The sequence below is a fragment of the Balaenoptera physalus genome (assembly GCF_965194825.1).
Source record: "Balaenoptera physalus genome assembly, chromosome: 19".
Taxonomy (NCBI): Eukaryota; Metazoa; Chordata; class Mammalia; order Artiodactyla; family Balaenopteridae; genus Balaenoptera; species Balaenoptera physalus.
Genome location: NC_138900.1, coordinates 38,017,714 through 38,038,629, shown reverse-complemented (window position 1 = coordinate 38,038,629; position 20,916 = coordinate 38,017,714). Strand labels below are relative to the sequence as shown.

The 20,916-nt window shown below is 44.8% G+C and overlaps 1 long non-coding RNA gene across 2 annotated transcripts in view; it reads right to left on the bottom strand.

Annotated features, from left to right (window-relative positions):
- Positions 1 to 324: 324 nt before the first annotated feature.
- The window catches only part of LOC309648552, a 45,582-nt gene continuing 24,990 nt past the window's right edge, over positions 325 to 20,916 (bottom strand). The window contains exons 2-4 of one of the 2 annotated variants that reach the window (XR_014256704.1): positions 10,120 to 10,249; positions 7,703 to 7,952; positions 325 to 7,419 (exon numbers count right to left, since the gene is read on the bottom strand). This is a non-coding gene — a long non-coding RNA (uncharacterized lncRNA). Of the gene's footprint in view, positions 7,420 to 7,702; positions 7,953 to 10,119; positions 13,172 to 20,916 lie in introns of those variants that run through there. The other variant, XR_014256705.1, reaches the window with a different exon arrangement.

Below are 20,916 nucleotides of genomic sequence, written 5' to 3'. Positions count from 1 at the left end.
CATGTGGGGTGACCCAAGAGCTACAAGTGTCCGATTTGGCTCTCTGGACACTGGCTCTGCCTGGTCTTCATTTCTGTTTTCTGAAGGGTGAGGATTAGCTGAAGCATAAATGCCTTCTTTTCCGCACAAGAAAAGCTCAGCTTTCTCCACTGCCACCTTTCTCAAGCTGTAATCTGAGGAGCAGTAAGATTTGAATGTACTTAGATTGTTAGTAATGAAGATTCCTGAACCCTACATCCGACTTAGCAAAGCAAAACCCTTGTGACCTGAGAGTCCTGGTCTTAACCACCCCCTGGGGATTTTCATGCAGACCGAAGGTTAAGAATCTGTGTGCCGGGCTTCCCTGGTGGCGCAGTGGTTGAGAATCCGCCTGCCAATGCAGGGGACACGGGTTCGAGCCCTGGTCTGGGAAGATCCCACATGCCGCGGAGCAACTAGGCCCGTGAGCCACAACTACAGAGCCTGCGCGTCTGGAGCCCGTGCTCCGCAACAAGAGAGGCCGCGACAGTGAGAGGCCCGCGCACCGCGATGAAGAGTGGCCCCCGCTCGCCCCAACTAGAGAAAGCCCTCGCACAGAAACGAAGACCCAACACAGCCATAAATAAATAAATAAATAATAAAAATTTAAACTGTAGTTCATTCATTAAAAAAAAAAAAAAAAAAGAATCTGTGTGCCACAGGTTTTCAAAGCCTCAGACAAGGGCCATGGACACCTACTTGCTCTGTGTGTCCAGTGACCCCTCCACTTCCTCTGGGAAATGCTTCCCTTACCACACAGGGAGTGGTATATGACTTTACCCCACTGGTCAGAGTTCCTTGGTCCAGAAGTAGGCACCCGACCCAAACTAGATCAGTCAGAGACCCTCCTGGGAACTTAAAGTTGGAAGCAGGAAAGAGAGGCAAACTGTCTCCAGGGATGGAATCAAAAGCCCCAATCTGTCAGTGAACATTTTCCACCACAGGTAGAAGAAAGCATGTAGAGAAAGAACGGAAGCATCAAGCAGAATTCTAGAAAAGAAAAGGCATGAGAAAGTCCTGGGGGCCCAGATATATTTCTGCTCCTCCTGTAGTTTGGTAGTTCAGTCTGGTTTGGCTTTACGGGCTCCTTTGGATTCTGGGAACCAGTCAAGTCCTCCTTTTACCTAAGTCACTCTGAATGGAGTAGAAATTGCAATGGATAGATTTTATACCGTGTTCCACAAGTACAAAGAATCGGTCTCAAGCCTAAATTCTCTCTTTTACTTTGCACTTCTCCTAATCGGAGCTGGAAGAAAGCTGGGAAATCATGTCGTCCAAGGGATGTCACACAGTGCTATAGAGTCCTATGTTTCCCTGGAGAGTCTCAAGAATGAGCAGGATCTCAAGTGCTGGGGTCCCAGATCCACTCCCAGCGCTGCACCTTTTACTCTGTTTAGATATTGGGTTTCCAGAAACAATTTCACTTGGAAAAAAAAAAAAAAAAGAGTTCTATTTCAAGGAAAACAAACAAATATGCTGACGTAGCCTTTCTCCCATTATACAGACGGGGAAACTGATAAGCAATGCCTTGCCCAAGGTCAAATAACCAATTCTGAGACTAAAAACCTTATGGAAACAAGCAACCTGATTAAAAAATGGGCCAAAGACCTTAACAGACACCTCAGCAAAGAAGATATACAGACAGCAGATAAACATATGAAAAGATGCTCCATATCCTATATTATCAGGGAAATGTAAATTCAAACAACAATGAGATACCACTGCACACCTATGAGAATGGCCAAAATCCAGAACACTGACGACACCACATGCTAGTGGGATCTGAAGCAACAGAGACTCTCGGTCATTGCTGGTGGGAATGCAAAATGGTACAGCCACTTGGAAAACAGTTTGGTGGTTTCTTGCCAGACTAAATATACTCTTACCATATGATCTAGCAGTCATGCTTCATGATATTTACCCAATGGACGTGAAAACTTATGTCCACACAAAAACCTACACATGGATGTTTACAGCAGCCTTATTCATAATTGTCAAAACTTGGAAGCATCCAAGATGCCCTTTAGTAGATGAATGGATAAAAAAACAGTAATACATCCAGACAACGGAATATTATATAGCTCTAAAAATAAATGTGCTGTCAAGGTATGAAGGGCTACGGAAGAATCTTAAATGTGTATTACTAAGTGAAAGAAGGCAATCTGAAAAGGCTATATATTGTGAGATTCCTACTATATGACATTCTGGAAAAGCAAAACTATGGAGACAGTTAAAAAGGCCAGCGGGGCTTCCCTGGTGGCGCAGTGGTTGAGAATCTGCCTGCCAATGCAGGGGACATGGGTTCGAGCCCTGGTCTGGGAAGATCCCACATGCCGCGGGGCCACTGGGCCCGTGAGCCACAACTACTGAGCCTGCACGTCTGGAGCCTGTGCTCCGCAACAAGAGAGGCTGCGATAGTGAGAGGCCCGCGCACTGCGATGAAGAGTGGCCCCCGCTTGCCCCAACTGGAGAAGGCCCTCGCACAGAAACGAAGACCCAACACAGCCATAAATAAATAAATAAATAAATAAATTAATTAATTACAAAAAAAAAAAAAGGCCAGTGGTTGTCAGGGTTTGGGGGGAAGGGAGGAACGAATAGGCAAAGCACAGAGGACTCTTAGGGCAGGGAAAATACTCTGTGTGATACTGTAATGGTGGCCACATGTCATTATACATTTGTCCAAATCATAGAATGTATAACCCCAAGAAGGAAACCCTCATGTAAACTGTGCACTTTGGGTGGGTGATGATGAATCAGTGTAACATTATCAACTGTAACGCAAGTCCCACTCGGGTGGGGAAGGTTGATAATGGGTAAGACCACGCACATGTGGAGGCAGGGGATATATGGGAAATCTCTGTACCTTCTCCTCAATTTTGCTGTGAAAAAGACAATTTTTTCCTCTGAAAAAAGTAAAGCCTTAATAAAAAAAAAAAAATCAATTGACACACACACACAAACCCTTATGGAAACCCACCATATACTTCCTAGATTTGATCCTCTGAAAACTTTTCCTTTTATATACTTCGAAAGGTACGAGTTTTTTAAAAAATAAACAGCAGCATGAGGTCCACTTGGGGACCTATTATCTGGAAGAGCGGCGCTTTTTAACCAGGCTTGTCTCCTGTCCCAGCTGTCCTTTGTCTTATGCTGCCATAGTACATGCCCAATCAGACTTTCCACCACGCCAAACTGCTGTCATCACATAAATGCAGTGGGGAGCCACTTGGCATGTCGTAGGCCCTCAATGGGTATTTACTGAATCAAGAAATAGAAATCTCCCTTTTCCAACAACCTTCCTTCCCTGAGTTAAAACACATTCCAACAGCAACAACACAAAAATGCAGCCCCGCAGCTCAGGCAGTGGGGAGGTGGGGCGGGTGGGAAAAAGCTGATTTCGGGTTCCATCCAGCTGCCACTCTGAAGGGCAAGGTTGGTTGCCTTCGGTGCCAATCTCAAGAGTGCGAGCAGATGTGAAAATCAAACACAAGATTTCAGAAGTATAAACTGTTTATCTGTGTGCTGAGAAAACCTATTCATCGCCTGAGCAGGCCACTCAGTCCCCGCAGTTCCTTCCTTCCTAATGGGCGTCTTGCAGTTATTTTTTTCTTGGTGGCAGTGTGACTCCTCACTGGGTGGTAGGGTGTAGGCTGGGCTGTGCAGTGACTGCCCAGGAGACGAGGCCAGCCGGGGTAGGGTGAACGCCTGCTGCCATTAATTTTTAGGGAACGAGCACCGTGATTCTACCCAACACCAAGTTTATGTGCCAGACAGCCACCTCCTGGGCCAGAATGGAGCTTGCAGAGCAAGAAGTAAAACATCAGGAGAATCCAAAGCATTGTCTGCTGGGAGGAAAGGACTGAAGGGCTTGCCTGTCGAGATTGATGCCAGAGCAGGCCCCAAAGAAGCATCCTGGAATGAACTCATGTGGGTGCCAGGGAAGGACTGTACACATCCAAGGTGCCTGGGACCCTGACTTCTGGGAGAGAGTAGCACAGAGCAACTGGAGGGTGAAATGCAAAGAAGAGACCTGAGAGTCTCAGGTCTGTGTGGGAAGCCTGGCTCCACCACTTCCTGATTGTGTCACTATGGTTCAGTTGTTTCCCTTCTTTGGGCTTCTGGGTTCTCATCTGTAAAATGGGACAATAGTAGTCCTGAACTCCTGGACTGTCTGTGAGAGTTGAATGAGATTGTCCACATAGGGCTCTTAACATAGTGGGTGCTCAATAAAGGAAGTTATCATTGGTACGATGATCACTGGCCTGTGGGTCCAGGCCATGGAGCAGTTGCCTGCATGATGGGGGCTGAGCAGGCCTCCCAGACCCTCGGTGTCCTTGTCCCAGCTGTCAAGGTGGCTCTGTTCTCTTGACCCTCTGACTAGTCAGACACAGATGCCACCTGGGAGGGGTAACGTATCTGGTTTGCTCTGCCACCTCCTAGCTTGGGGCAGGTCTCTTAGCCTTCTTGTAGCTCCATTTCGTCTCCATAAAACAGGGCCAAGAATCCTTACCTTTGGGGGGCTGCGGCGAGCAGTACTGAGATAGTGAGTATAAATTGCAGTGTTCTGTCAGGCGTGCTTGAAGCATCTGATAAACAATAGCTATAATAGCTATGATGGTAAATATTAATAGTGACCATGGATAGCTGTCAGAGCCCCTGAATAATTTCTATCTGAAGGAAAGGCTTTGCGCATGGAGCACTGCCCGGGCAAGATCATACTAAGCAGGCCTCTAAATCCTAACAGGATAGTTACATAGGCTCTACAGAGTCAAAATCTCCTTCTATTCTCACAAAATCTTATTCGTGGAGGAGGACAATTGATAGTTTCCCCTACTTTACAGAGCAGATCACGGGGACTGATTAAGCATATTGTGGGATCACACAGCTAATACCTGGCAAGGTGAGGCTCCAGACCTGTCTAAAATCATGAAACCCAGTGGTCCTTTCACTGTCACAGTGGATTGCAACCAGGGGCAATTTTGCCGGCTAGGGGACATCTGACTATGTTTGGAGACATTTTTTTTTTGTTTGTCACAACTGGGAGGGGGAGACCCTACTGGCTTCTAGTGGGTAGGTGCTAGGGATGGTGATAAACATCTTCCAATGCGTAGGACAGCCTCCACGACAAAGAATTACCCAGCTTAAAATGGCAGTAGTGCGGTGGTTAAGAAACCCTGAACTACCCTCTAGCTGCTTCGAACTGAGGTATCCTGACCAGTAGAGGTCAGAGGGATATGGAAGGGAGACAGGAGGCGATGGCAGTGGGGGAGAGGGGAAGTTCAAATACACACTTCACCTCCCCCACCAAGGGAATGCAGCAGCGGAGATGCTATGCCAGTCTGAGCCTCCCGTCTTAACACGCCTAGGATTGCCCACCTCTGCTCTCTTGGAACAGAGCCAGTTTGACTTCCTTGAGGCTAGGTCCTCCTGCTCTGCCTGAGCTGCCCCAGATGACACCATGTGGAGCAGGAATGAGCTACCCAGCCGAATGCAGCAAGATAAATAGCGGTTATTGTTTTAGGTGACTCTTTTTTGGAATCTTAATGATAAAAAAAACCAACAAAATTTTTTATTGTATTGGTGAAAGCACACGGGCCTGCATCAAAAGGCACTTGGGCCATTTAAAATGAAAAGAGGGCCTCGGGGCCCCCAACATTCTGTAAGGTATACTCAGCTACAAATGTGAACCATTTCTTAAGAAAATGGAAGAATCTCTCAAAGGACAAAGCTAAGAGCCCAGAGAGCTGAGAAAAAAAAGCTGGGAAGAAAATGAAATCAGGGGCACTCTTCTAGGGAGAAGAACTGGGTCATGGTCAACTAATATTTCATGACCCCCTCTCCCCAGAGCACAGGGCCCTAGCAACGTATGCCCAGTTTAGGTTTCAGAATTGCTATGGACCAACGAGTGCTATGCGTTTCCCATTCTTCTTCTTTTTGAAAGGGAGTATCTATTGCAGTTATTCTATCCCCGTTTCACCATTGTACGTTGGGTGCAGGAGTGCAGATAACTAGTCCTTTTACTTTTTACTTTATGGCTCTCTCAGGAACTTCATCTAAGGAGTTTTATGTGCATCTGGACATGATTTCAATGACTACATCTTGAAATTTCTAACTAATGTTGTAATGGTATGTGATTTGTGCAGGAGAAGGGAGTGTATTTTGCATGTGGCAGGGATGTGATTGTTGTGACTACAAGGAGGATTGTGGTAGATGGTTTCAAAGATGGCTGCAAAAATCCTTCTCATCTTCATGTCCTTTTATATTGTGTGAGCAGCCTCTCCCATCAAGAGATGGAGTCTATTTCCCCTCGTCTAGCATCTGGGTGGCCCTGTGACTTCCTTTGACCACCAGAATGTGGCAGAAGTGATGTTGTCCCACTTCTGAGGTCAGACCTCCAGAACCCTGACACCTTCTGATAAACTTCCAGAAGGAGATCTCTTGCCACCATGGGAGGAGGCTCAGTCTAGGTTATTGAATGTTGGGAGACCACATGGAGAGAGAAGTCACATGGAAGAGAACCAAGGTGCCCTATGTGACAGATGGCACAATGTCCCGTGAATGAGGCCATCTTGGAATCTCCAGCCCCAGTCAAGCCAAACCAGCCAACTCCATGAAGAGCAGAAATGAGCCATTCCTGCTGAGGGGAGACCTGCCAAAATTGCCAACCAACAGAATCATGAGCCATAAAAGGTTGTTTTGAAACACTAAGTTTGGGGGTGATTTGTTACACAGCAATGGCTAACTGAAACAAGGGGTTTGTTCAGGTGCTTGCTCACCCTAAGGTGATGAAATTGCTTTCGATTCACTCCAAATCAAAGCTGAGCTGCCAGAAATGACATCTCAGAACCCCACACCTCATTAGTAGCCTGACTTCCTGACAGGCCTTGAAACAGCTCCCCACATGAATGCTGGGAAGCTCAGCGGGGACCCAGATGCTGCTACCAAGAGCACTCGCTTTGCCAGGCTGACATCTCACTTCTTTAACTTCCAAGAAAAAATGAGGAGTGGAGGACGAGAGAGGAAGAAACGGCACTGGTGCTCTCTCATTGCCAAATTCCAAAGAGAATTTTTTTTATTGTGCTCATTTTCCTTTTTAGCTGCCACTACTGCCCAGCTGTTAAGTGCCAGTCATGTTGCATGGATAACTTTTAAAAGTTGAAAGTTGATTCCCCTGCAATCCCCACTTTGCAGATGACAAAACTGGGACTCTCAGAAATGATGTCACTTAGGTGAAGGCATTCAACTCGAAGGAGGGTAACCTGGGATAAGAACCTGGTGTTTCTGACTTTGGACGCATTCTGTTAACCTCCGTGTTGTCACGTAACACGTGTGCAGGGATGTTGTTCATTTCGCCTCCCTTCAGCATCTACACTGCACTTGTCCTGGCCACACCAAGCTCTGAAAGCAGAAATATAATTTGTAAATGAGGTACCCAAAACATAGAAAGCTAACTGAACAGCAAGGTGTGGCTTGGGATGGTCATGAGCCTGGGCTGGGGTGAGGTACCCTACTCTAGGCAGAAGGATGGCAGGAAGTGAGTGGAGTGCTTTTTAACAGAGAAGAAAAGGCAAGGTTTATTAGGGATTCCATTCTGTTTGACACTGTGCTAGGAAGTAGGTATGTATATTCGTCCTATTTTAGAGATGAAGAACCTGACCCTCAAAGAAGCTGAGTAACTCACCCAAGGTCACAGAGGCAGTAAACGGCAAGGAAGAAGTTCAGATCCAAGTGTTGCCAATGCCAAAGTACATTCCTTTTCCATGAGTTGGGCTAGCTGTCAGAGGGGTGGGGCCGTCGAACTCCTCTTCCAAGACCGGCTGGAACTGAATATCCATCTTCACGGGCAAAGAGAATTTTCCTTTGGCTCCGTTCCTGTGAGGCTTGGCCATCAAAGCTCGAGCAGCTACGTCTGCCCCTCCAGGATCCTGAATCTGCGAATAAAGCTGGTATGTAAACTAGCTGGAAGAAATGAAAGCGTACGACTCTATAGGATCAAATAACCTGAAAGAGTGTGCGAGAGAGGATACCCAGTAATCTCTGTCTATTTCTATTTTCAGTTTTTCCTGACAAGGTCTTCACTGATTCATTCCTTTGACAGTGTGGATTAAACACACACCTCGTCTCAGTGCTGTTCTGCTTATTCAAGATGCATTAAGGAACAATACAAAACCCCTGTCCTCAGGAGATCTGCGTTCTAGTGGAGCAGAGAGACCCTACACGGTTTTCTGCTAAACAAATCTCCTTTTTCTCAAATTAGAAACAAGCCCAAGATGGTCAGAAGAAGCAGGGAAAGAGCAAACTCTCCATCAGTCTCCTTTTTCCATGTATTAAAATCGAAACAAGTTAATCTGGGATGAAATCTCAATGTGTAATGATTTTTACCCACTGGCCCACGCCACTCCCCATCAGGAGGTCAGGCTGTGGTGAAAGGCTATTTGGAGCATCCTGACTAAGAAGCCCTCTGCACCCACCCCGACGGCCTAGCTGACCACAGGAATCTTCACTCAGAGCCTTCCGTGTAGCCGACCCAGCTCCAAAGTGTCTCTTAGAAATGCGCCAGGAGCGCTCCAAGACATATTTTTCCCCTTACTGATAGCAATTAATGTGCCACAAGTCATTGCCAAAATAAGTTGCTTATTTTAAAGCAACTCAAATAGGCTATTTCATTTTCTAGGCCCATTCATTACAATGTTGATTCACCCTTCGCAGAAGCAATTGAAGCCCTGTTTGGGAGGGACGACCACGGGTCCAACTTTAGCTTAACTCCTTGGACTTTGAGGTTATTTACTGCTTCGTCATTCCAGGAGGGCGAAAGGGCGTCTTATTTTGATATTTAATTCAAAGGCAGAGGAATTAAGGAGGGGGTGGGTAGTGAAATGACCAGTTAGAATTGGTATCATTGGCAAGAGTTTTTAAGGTCATTGAAGAGTCATCGACCCTCACGGCTGACAATTCCAAAAAAAATAGTAGTTATAAAAGGGAAAATACCAATTGTTGTCTTGTCAAACAAAAAACTAAGCATTGTGTTTCGCATGAACACCCAGTAGCTTCCACCAATTTTGCTAAGCACGTTTCCCTTTGGGCGGGGATTGTCAAGTCTTCCCTTCTATTACATCCTTTCATTGACATGCTGGAGGCCCCAGGGGAGGACAAATCCACCCAGACATTTGTAACTCTGAAAGTTCATTTGCGTCATTTGCGTCCAAGATGGGTCATTATTCTAGGCTCAAACCACATCCTGCAAAATGAAAACAACAAGGAGACCTTTGACCAAAAACTGGGGAGGAGGTGAGAGAAGAAGCAAAGGGATTGGCACGCTGGTAAGGTGTTAAAAGACGCAGCTAGTGTTTCAGGATTTTTTAGAAACAAACTCTCCCTGCAGTGCAATGTAATTACAACCTTTTCTTGGCTACGTGTAGTACCCTGGAGATTACCATAAGTAACTTATAATAGAATTTTTATTAGCGGTAGTAATTTTTTATGATAATTAGCGTAATCTGCAGCCCATAAAATCAGAAGATATATAGTTATATCTTTTGTACAGGAAAAGTGTTTCTTCCAACTATGGAAACACCATAAATGGCAAATGCAGCTTTATGGCCACCGTTGGCTTTTATGCTGGGCTGTTTGGTGTCTCTTTCCTTATTAACACTCTTCATTACTTTGGTAGTAAACATTGGATGACAAATTCAAAATGTGCTCAATGCCATCAAAAGGCAGCAGAAGCATCTCCAAATGCCTGCTAGCCTGGTGCCCTCCTCCTCCCCTGCTTCCTCTCTTCTGTCCAGAGGTTTCCCAAAGGCAAGGTCATTTGTTAGCCAGCCCCTCCAGGCCCACCCCCAAGCTCAGCCCTGTCAGCCTCTGCATTTTGGGTCTGACACAGAACTATTACAAAATGATCCAACTAGGCTATAATTTCAAGAGAACTAATGGGGCTCTCTGAGTTTGTCCAGAGGAGTATGGAAAACGATTTGAAAAGAATACTCAAGTCTGTACTGACTGTGCACTCGTAAATGGACGTGTGTATGCTAGCTGCTATAACAATTAAACCCCTGCATTTCAATGATTTAACACAACAGATGTTTATTTGGGGCTCACCTATTAGTCAAGTGCCCGTGAACCTGGTCAGAGAGAGTCTTTCCTCCAAGTAGTGATTTAGAGACCAAGGCTTCTTCCATCTTGAAATTCCACCATCCCTTGGGGCCTCATAGTCATCTGCATCCATTTGCTAAATGCAGAAAGAGAGAAGGAAGAGGGCACTCATTTATTTAAAACCCCACCTCAGAAGTGATGCACTCAATTGGTGAGAACTAGTCACATAACCACAGCCAGTCACAAGGAGCTCTGGGACCTTTAGTTCCAGGCATGGCAGCTGCCTCACTTCAAGAACTCTAGTCTGTAGAAGAGGAAGCAAGAATTTTGTTGAATAGCTGGTCCATCCCTAAGCCATTGAACAAGACACGGTTAGCATTTATACAGACTACATGGATAGATGTATGTAGATGCCAAGCTCTTCACAGAAACAGAGCATAATGAGTACAACATTTAAGAAAAAGATTCTAAAGTCAGATCAGCTGTGTTCAAAGCCAACGTTTTCCTTTTATTGTCATTACGTTATTATTCAGGTTACTTAACCACTCTGAGCCTCAGTGTACCCAGCTGTAATATGGGAATAAAAATAGCTAAAGTGAATTGAATACATAAGATATGCTATATAGTGTTCTAACTGTGCTACAAATGTAAGTTCCTTTAATACTCATTGTAGCTCTATGAGGGAGGTGCTATTATTATCTGAACTATGCAAATTGGGAAGCTGAGGTACAGAGAGGTTAAGTAAGTTGCTTATGGTCACACAGGTTATAGTGAAATCAGGATTCAATCCTAGACCTCTCAGGCACTAGCCGCATAGCCTCATTAATGATAATGTCTATCTAACAGAGTTGTTGTGAAAATTAGATGGGATAATAAGTAGAAAAAGATTTTGACAACTAATGAGCACTTAATTTATCTACTTAATTATTTATTTATGCCACCAAATATATCCGCCATCAGCTGGTTGGAGGAGATGCACACAATTAGAATCAGTGTTTTAGGTTAAGGTAGAATTTTTCAAAGGCTGTTCTGCTTAAGTCTATTATCAAAGGGTATTCCTTAAAAGGGGTCTCTATGGTCAAATAAATGTGGGAATGCCGAATATCTTGTCTTAGAGATTCATAGGCATATTAGCCTATCAAAAGCTCTGATAAGTCCTGCAATAAAGAAACCTGTTAAATTCTGTTTAACCTTGCAACTCTCAAGTGTATTTACTTTTGAACCCCCTAATTAATATAGCCTAAGAAGCTAGTGTTCCATTTAATATACTTTATTACACACTGGGTAATGTTATATTGTCTTCAGGAGTTCTCAGTTGAAAAGTATGTATCTGAAAGTTATGCCTGCAAAACCTATCTGAGGATGGGCCTTAGGAATTTGGGTCAAGAGACCGATGTTTTGTAAATATGTCTGTTTCTACTTAACAAGGGTTTTGTTTGTTTGTTTGTTTTGTTTTGTTTTTGAGGGGGGCTGTATATCTATTTAAGCTCTACTAGCTTTCCCAGAAATTCCTGGTGATTTTTTACTGACATCATCAAAAAGGGTTAATTATAGCTCTGCTGAGATCTCAATGCCTTCTATTTACCTTATCTTCATTCCTAAGAAACAACTCTGCCCACAGTATGGAGGGAGTTGTCAATGGCCGTGGAACAGGATAGGGGAAAGGAAACCAGATCGAACTCCCTTTCAGCTTCATTATTTCATTTGCAAATGTAATACAACTTCGCAACATGTCCCCAAGTTAACCCCACCCCCAAATCTTGATTGTTTAATCAACCAGAAGTCAACTAATTAGAATTCTTAATTAACCAGAAACTTGTCCCTTCACTATTCGTTGGAGAGGAAAAATAGATAAATGACAAATTAATAAGCTGATAACAGTAATTTTAAAACAAATGGGAAAATATTTTCCATAAGAATGACAAAGATATTATTATCCTTAATGAATAAACAGGTCATAAAAAATCAGTAAAAAATATCAAGAGTTAATAGAAAATACAGTCAAAGGACAGGAATAGATTAGGTACAGAGAATGCAAATGGCTAATAAACATAAAAAGTCATTTTGGTAATGAAAAAATGTAAATTAAAATCGATAAAACCCATTTTTTCACTTGGCAAATGAATAAAAATTAAAATATCTTCCATGTTTGTCAGGGTACTAAGCATAATATATTTATGCCCACTGGCCTGGTAATGCCACTTCTAGAAATTTATCCTAAAAAAAAATCGAACAATCAAATACAGATTTATGTATAGATGTATTTATTGCTGTGTTATTTGTAATACTGAATGAAAAAAAGGCTAGCTTAACTGCAGAGAAAGATCTGGGACTATCATGGTTGTCCATAGTGGAATGTTATAATTATTGAGTATAAAATGATATTTCCAAAGCCATATTAATGATACAGTAAAATTATCATATAATTAATAATAAGACACATTGCAAGATATGAAACTACATTTATACTATTAACTCAATTCTGTAAATATACAAGAGGGACAGAAGGAGAAAGAAAGGGAGAGAGAAAAATGAAGCAAAGATAATTAAAATGTTAACAGTGGCTATTTCTAGCTTGTAAAAGTTAGAAATTACTTTGTTTTGTAATTTCTACTTTTCTATATTTTCCAGCATTTCTACAATGACTGTGAATGATTTTTATAACCAGAAAAATGAAAAAAACAATCAAATCAAAGAAGACATTTTCCGATTACTGCCGATTCAGGTCAGCTCTCCCTTTCACACCCAAGCTAGTATATCATGAAAACTGATGTTTATTCAGAATGGCAACCCAGCAGCCCTGGGAGAGCCTCACTCACTGAGAAAATATTCGCTGAATTTACCACACTGAACTTCCTGAGGCAGGAACGTGAAACACCACATCTTGGAAAGATTTTCAGCAATAAGAAACCAAAAGATGTTTTGGCCAGCCCTCATTTAACTAAAATATCATGTTAACTCAAATAGCACATTAACAGAGAATTCTGATCAGGTGAGATTCTACTGTGCAAATGGTTGTTTAATTATCTGCTACTCTGGCTGACTTATACCTCTGCCTTTATTTTTAATAACATGGAAACTAAAACCTGGCTCTATAACTCAGTTCTGGAACACTCCCTACATTCTCTCCTGTGGCAGAGGTTATTTTGTGTTCATCCAATCCCACAATTTTTTCCACCTGGGCACACAGTTAGACTGCATTTCCCAGTCTCCTTTGCAGTTAGCTACCTCTATGGGATGAGTGCTGACCAAAGGAAGGTGATCAGAAGGGACGTACACCACTGCCAGGCCTGGCTCGTAAAACCCTGCCACGTGCTCTCAGCTCTGCTCATTCTTGGTCCTCCCCACTTGCTGGATACATGAAGAGAATCCAGTGGAAGAGGACTCCCTAAGGAATGAGGAACCATTAGATGGAAAGAGCCTGAATCCTTGAATGACCATATGGAGCAGAGCGCAGGCATACACCACCACCACCACCACCCGCCCCCCGCCACACACATACACACGGAGCAGGCCTTTTGGGGACTGTGTCATGAATAAGAAATAAACAATCGTTGCATCATTGAAGTCTGGGAGGTTGTACGTTACAGCAGCTAGCTATCACTAGACTATCACTTTACGACAAACCCACTCAACGCGTTACTCTTGGCAGGATGATGGCAGAGAGGCATTTTAGATGAAGCAGAAGATTTAGAGATTATCAAGCTTGGATTTAAATCCCAGTTCCCCCTTTGTCTAGTTCCAGGGCCTTGAACAAGTTAACTCTATCTCTCTAATGCTCAGTTGCCTTTTCTGCAAACAGAGTACAAAAAAGAAATCCCCATCTCATGGTGTTGCCATGAAGTTTAAATTAATGTATGTAAGTGCCTCATGCTGTTCCGGACCAAAGGTCCACAATCAACAAATGGGGGCTTCTCTTTCTCATATGAACAAGATCCATCATAGCAACTGCTTTTCTCAAAGGAAAACTAAACTTCACACTTGGAAAGCAAAGAGATAGTTCCCTGAGGTCAGCTTTCCAGATCCTATTCCTTCATCCAGGCGCTGCCCACAATTCCCCAGCTCCTAGAACCGTGTTCATCATCTCCTCCACACAGCTTGAACCAAAATATGTCTGACAAACTAAAAGTAGGAGAATCAAATAGAGGAAGTATCAGCAAAGGACCCTAAATAACCTTTGCTGTGTTTGAGCGTGGCTGATGTCAGTCCTGTATCCTCAGAACGAAAATCATCTGGGATTGAGATGGTGGAATAAAGAGCCCATCATTGATTCATTCATTCAAACACACATTTCCTGAGCATCGGCAGGCATGGTGGCAGGTGCTGGGGTGACAACAGCAGAAGGAGCCCTCAGCCCAGTGGGTGAGAAACAGACATAAACAGACAAAAAATAGTCAGATCAAAGGCTACAATTCATCTATTTAGTCATTCAGTAAATACTGAATATTGAAATGTGCCAGGCACTCAGAGGGGCCAAGGGCTCATTAGCAAACAAAACAGAAAAAAAAAAAAAAAAAAGAGAAGAAATCCCTGCAGTTATGTGATTCACCTTCTAGATAATGTACAATTTATCAAATAAATAAGTAAAATATATTCCATGTTAGAAGGTGATCAGATCTTTGGAGAAACGTAAAGCCAGCATGGGATGGGGATGGGGGGGTTGCCACTCTAGCGTGATCAGGGAAGCTGTCACGGAGAGGGTGATTTAAGCAGAAGCCTGGGGGAGGCGGGGAAAGGTACCGTATTCTCCAAGGGAAGAATGTCCCAAGCAGAGGCAATGACCAGGACCAAGGCCCCACAGCGGAAGTATGCTTTGTGGGATCACGGGACAGCAAGGAGGCCAGTGTGGCCAGAGCGGAGAAAGCACCCCAATTTTGCTTATTCCATCTTGCCCATCGTGTTGCACTGGTGTTGGCCCTAGGGTGGGTTGGCTTCTGTTCTCCAGCAAGAGTGGGAGAGCTCCTGGCAAGAGGACACGGGTGTAGAGAGGCAGGAGCTGGAGGAGTGTGATAAAAGTGGATATGAAATAAGCAAAAGACAAGTATTCTCATGTTTGCTACCACGATGACATGTGTTATCACTCCTTCCTCATCCAGAGATAAGGAGATTGCAGCCTGCAGGTCAACAGAGGGGAGAGATGGAAGCTCTCGCAATGTATGTAGTTGCTCTTGGGACATGTCAGAATCAAATAGGTCAGAGGCTGCCACTCGGTGGAGAGGGTGAGGCAGATGAGCATGAAGGGGACACAGGACAGGAGCCCAGTCCCAACAGCAGCCCCTGGAGTTTCTTCCCCCCTTGGCCACCTCCCCTTACCAATGGCGCACATCCTCGGGGTGTCATTGGGGTGGGCTGGGGAGTAGTCAGCTGTTTCTATTCTACTTTAAGCCAGAAAGCTGCTAGGAGATAGTGATCTGGCCTTTTCCATTATTTCACTGATTCACAGACCCTGACACCCTGGGCAGGGCCTCAGGTGGGGGCTTACATGACGAGCAGCATCGCTCCTGAAAGCTACAGCAGATGCTTCGGGAGTCTGGAAGCCTAGCACCCTGGGCTCCTTTACTTTGCACACCCAGTTTTAAAGATAATTTTCCACTGTGGTGATCAAGTCTGAGCTTTTAAATAGGGTTTGTAAAAAATATCGACTTCATGCATTTCTTTGAATAGGCAAAACCTATTCTTATTGCACAAAATCCCAAACGTCTCGCAGTGAAAACCTCCCTGCTGCACCCACAAGACCGAACCCATGTCCTTAATTTCTTGCGTATCCATGGTCCAAAAGAGATCATGTAGCTCTCTCTCCATCTCCCCCTGCCCTTTAGTACAAATGATAACATCTTGCTTCTTTCACTTAACAATAAATTATTACAGAAAGAGCCTACTTATTGTTTTTCATGGCTGCATAGTATTCCATGGTGTGGTTGGACCACAATTTATTGGACCAGTCTTCTACTGATGAGCATTTAGTTTTTTTGCCAACGTTCTGCTATTGCCAACACTATGGTAATGAGTATGTACACAGCCTTGTGTGCGTGTTTGAATATATCTATGGATGGATTCCTGGAAGAGGGATTTCTCCATCAAAGGGCATATGCACTTGTGATTTTGATAGATGCTGTCAAATTGCCCTCTCTAGAGGCTGTTCCAAGCTACCCTCCCACCAACAATGCGCAAGGGAGGCTCTTTCTCCACTCACCCTCCCCCACACAATTTCTTTTCATTTTCATCCCTGCCAATCCGATAGGAGAACATGGAATTTCATTTGATTTTATTCTTTGGTTTATTTTATCATGAGGGAGGTTGTCTCCATGGAGGTAGATCGGGACCCTGCAGATACACACCCTGCCCCTTCTCCACCCTGCTCTGGACCTGGGGGGCTGACCTCTAAGAATGATTGCATCACTCCAGCTCTCTCACCTCTGGTTTCCTGTGGGCAGGATGAGGAGGAGAGAAGAGGGAGGAAGGGAAGAGACACATCCTTCTCGGCCTCGGCCTCACTGATTTCTGGTCAGCGCTGGGGTCACAGGGTGCGGGTCTCTGCCCACAGGTGCAGCACCTCGGTGGAGACCCTCTTCCATGGTCACAGCTCTCACCAAGCCCCATAGCATCATTCTCTGCCCTTGCTCCTTTAAGCTAAAGGGAGCTAGCGCCTTCCCGCTGGTACCTCTGCATCCCTTGGGGTCCCCTTAGCCCTGCCCACACCTCTATACAGAATGTCATCACCAAAATCTCTTCAAACAAGCCCTTTGGTTGTGCCATCCCTTTCCTGCCGGGACTCTGATGGGTGCAAAAAATATACTTTTAAAATTTAACGTGCCAACCTTTGGGGCAAGTTTGGTGTTGGAGATCAACTGATAATTACACATCTAAGAAGAAAAAATCCTAAAAGGAAAGGGTCCTGGCACCAAAGCCCAGTGCATTTCCATTAGCTGCCTGCCCTCTGAGCAGAGGTGCCAGTCTGACTGTTCTCCTTGGGAGAGTCCAAAATACTCGTGTTTATCTACCACATCTGCTTTTCCTACTAAACCAGCATCTCTGGCCACCACCATTCACTGGGAGCATCTTCTTCACCCTCCAGCCCACCTCACTTTGAAGCTACGTGAGGTCATGTCAACTACGGCTATCCTTCGATGACTCGCAACTTCTCTCAAAAGTAAAGTTTAAACCCTAACCGACAAGGTCACGTGCAAGTTAATTCCATAGTTGCTCACTAAGCATCTATTATGTACTGGGCTCAGAGGAAACAGAGATAAATAAAATGCTTTTCTTTCTTTGAGGTCCTTATAGTCTGAGGGTACGGGGGAGATAATATACTGATAAGGGACGTTAGTCATTAGTGGATTAAAGGCCTATTGGATCTTTGCAAGATAAAGAAAATTAGTGACCCTGAAGTAGATAATCCCACAAACAGAACCAAAAACAATTCAAAGATATAATAGCACCGAATTTCCTTGAAATGAAGAAAGAACTGAATCTAGTTCACAAGGATATGCCTGGAAATATTGGGTTCCAGGAAATACTGATGGAGGGTGACAGACAGGGAGACATTTCCTGGTCAAGTTCTTAGACTTCAAGAGGAAAGAAATATTTCTTCAGGCACCCAGAAACCACATCAAGGCGCTGGCAGTTGAGAAGTCATCCCAGTGAGGAGTGTTTGCTGCCGAAAAGGTGACTGGGGAACATCTACAGAGTTCTGAGGACAAGAACAGGTGACCTAAGTAAATTATACCAGTCAGGCTGTCATGCCAGTATTAAAGCAAGAGGGAGATATTTTCGAACACAAAATATATCATGAAATATAGCACCCCTATCCTTTTAAAAGTTTTGTTAAAAAAATAAAACTGTTCAATGACGAAATGCAACCAAGCAAGGAGCAAATGGTAAAGAACTAGTGTGACATTCAGTGTCAAAAGACAGTGGAGGGGCTTCCCTGGTGGCGCAGTGGTTGAGAATCCACCTGCCAATGCAGGGGACACGGGTTCGAGCCCTGGTCTGAGATGATCCCACATGCCGCGGAGCAAGTAGGCCCGTGAGCCACAATTACTGAGCCTGCGCATCTGGAGCCTGTGCTCTGCAACGAGAGAGGCCGCCACAATGAGAGGCCCGTGCACCGCGATGAAGAGTGGCCCCCACTTGCCACAACTAGAGAAAGCCCTTGCACAGAAACGAAGACCCAACACAGCCATAAATAAATAAATAAATAAATAAATAAATAAATAAATAAATAAATAAATTAAAACTCTAAAAAAAAAAAAGACAGTGGAACAACATCTATGAAGTTCTGAAAGAGACGGTAAATTTTATACCCAGCCAAGTGGTATTTCCATTGTAAAGGCAACAGTCAACATCAAGCATGAATGAACTCAAGGCAAACAACCGAATGGACCTGTCTTGATAAAAACAGTATGCTTGGTAAAATCTACCCAAGTACCTCCTTAAACTATTTACAGCTTATATAACTTCCTTACGACCCCCCAGACCCAATTCTCATATATAGATGTTTTCAGTTCTTACAGCCCCGCCCCATTCCAAGGACAATCTCTTGCCCAGAACTAGTGTTGTGGAACCTTCTCTCCCAATGCGGGGGGTTCCTCTTTCTTTGAGCCTTCCATGGGTACCAACAGCCAACATGCTATTGAGGAGCACTGCTGCGGGACACTGGAAGAGGGCAGCACTACACGGGAGAGCCGAGTGTCCATCTTCAGACGCGGTCAAGGATGGGCAGGGATCCCGGCCACACTTCACAGCGCCCCTTCATGGAGATATGCCCTCATTTGTAACATCTCTGCTGCAGGACCTCTGTGAGTCCCAGATTTTCACTGTGACAACAATAGGACGTTTTCTGCTTCATCCAACTTTTTGGCTTTTCCATGTGCCAAGAGTAAGTGCCAGAGTGGCCAATGCACAGTCTTGGGGACTTTTGTGCCACATCCTATTACGGGGGCTCGTACAGGTAGCACTGAGCCCAGCTTGTGTGCATTCTAAGAATTTACCTGTCTTCTTCCTCCCTTCCTCCCCTGTGGAATAAACCACGTCTGAGTTGCAGGGCTGACCAACTTTCTTCATAGCTCCAACTTGGAAAGTTCTCCCTGTCCTTGGAAAGAGGAAACAAAAGAGGAACCAAAGGGAGGCTTCGGTGGGTATCATTCATTTGTTTATTTGAGACTTAAGCTCAGAAAGCCAGATCCAGTCTTCGGAAGCTTATCTTTATGGTTTCCATTCTATTGAATCTCATTTTGCTAATTCCTCATGATTCCACACTCGCTATTAGCCATAATGGGTTCTTTATGGGTTTACCCCTAAAAGTATGTTAATTGATAGCTCTTATTGCTTTCAAACCCAAGCTTTCCCACGTTGAGAAGCCCAAACAATCGAGCCATCACTAATAGGGCTTGGATGTGGGGAGAGTCGTATGATTCCAAAGTTGGCAGGGCAGAAGGGGGGGTGTGCTATGCACGGAGGTGTCCCAACGCGAAGTTCCTTCGAGGATGTATAAAGGCGCTGGTGGTGAGTCGGGAAAGTGGATGGGCCGCCTCCGCGCACAGTGTGTCGCTGCCTAGAAAAGCCCCTTCTTGGCAGGTGACGCCGCTTGCTGCTGGCACCCCGACAGCACACGGCGTCAGGACCACGTCATGTTTGGCTATTTGTAAACCAAGCAGGAGCCAAGGAAACATCCCGCTCACAAGGAAAACACTGATTTGAAGAGGCTTGGAGTGGGGCTCCAGCCTCAACAAGCGCGGAAGGGCCTCCTTAAACTGACACAATAAATTAGTTCAAAGCCGATGACAGCCCTGCAGATTACCCACCGCCCCACAAAGGAGGGAACGCTCTGGTCCCCTTCACGAAAACATAGATAAAAATTGTGTTCTTCTCCTCTAATGAGGCAAGCTCAGATATAAGTCAATAGAGCAATTCATTAACAAATCTAATGAAATCCCCCGGGGTTGCCAACGAGATGGCAATGAAATCTCCTTGGGCGGCTGGTCCATATGTCGAGGGTCAGATTGTGGAGTGGTTTTCCTCTGGCCTATTCACTGCCCACATATGGCAGTTAAGGTCACTGTTATCAGACACTTTCTCTGTACACAAAACAAAATTTCCATATGGCCCATGGAAATGGCCCGGCCGGGCTCCTGGGCAACTTCCCACGGCTCTCTTTGTGCAGCGCTGGTTAGAAGTGTAAAAGAGGGTGCGAGGGGCTACCACGTCACTCAACCGCTCTCCCTGCTTTGTGCGTCAGTCCAATTTAGGGAAAATCTGCATCACTTTTCCCCCTGTCTTTCAGGCACAAATGCTCATGTCAGTCTATTAGAACGTGATGGAAGTACTGATCGCAGCCTCCGCATTTAAATCCTTTTGAAACCGCGGTGACCTGCTGAAGAGGGTTCTGAGGGGAAGGACCTTCTCAAGGCTCTTTCAAATTCACAGAAATAAAGGCCTTTCCTGGCTTAAAGTGGCCCCTCAGATTGAGCCCCACAGAGCCCCGAAAAAAAAAAAAAGCCCAACACGATTGTCATGGATATTACATGACAGGGACAAGAACAGGCCAGCGAAGACAAGACTCCGGGCCGCACAAAACTGGACGGGGCTTTCTTCCCCATTTGGGCCTGGGATTGTTGACAGCCCAGTAAATAGGCTGTTTAACCCTTTGAAAGTGAATAAAGAGGGTGTAGACAAATGCTTTCTGATGGAGTTTGTGCATGTAATAGGCAAGAGCGTACACACACACTTGGGGACTTTGGGGACTCGGGGGCGGGGGCGGGGGGCCGGCTGAGGACAGCACGAGGCTTCCTTCTTATGCGGCAG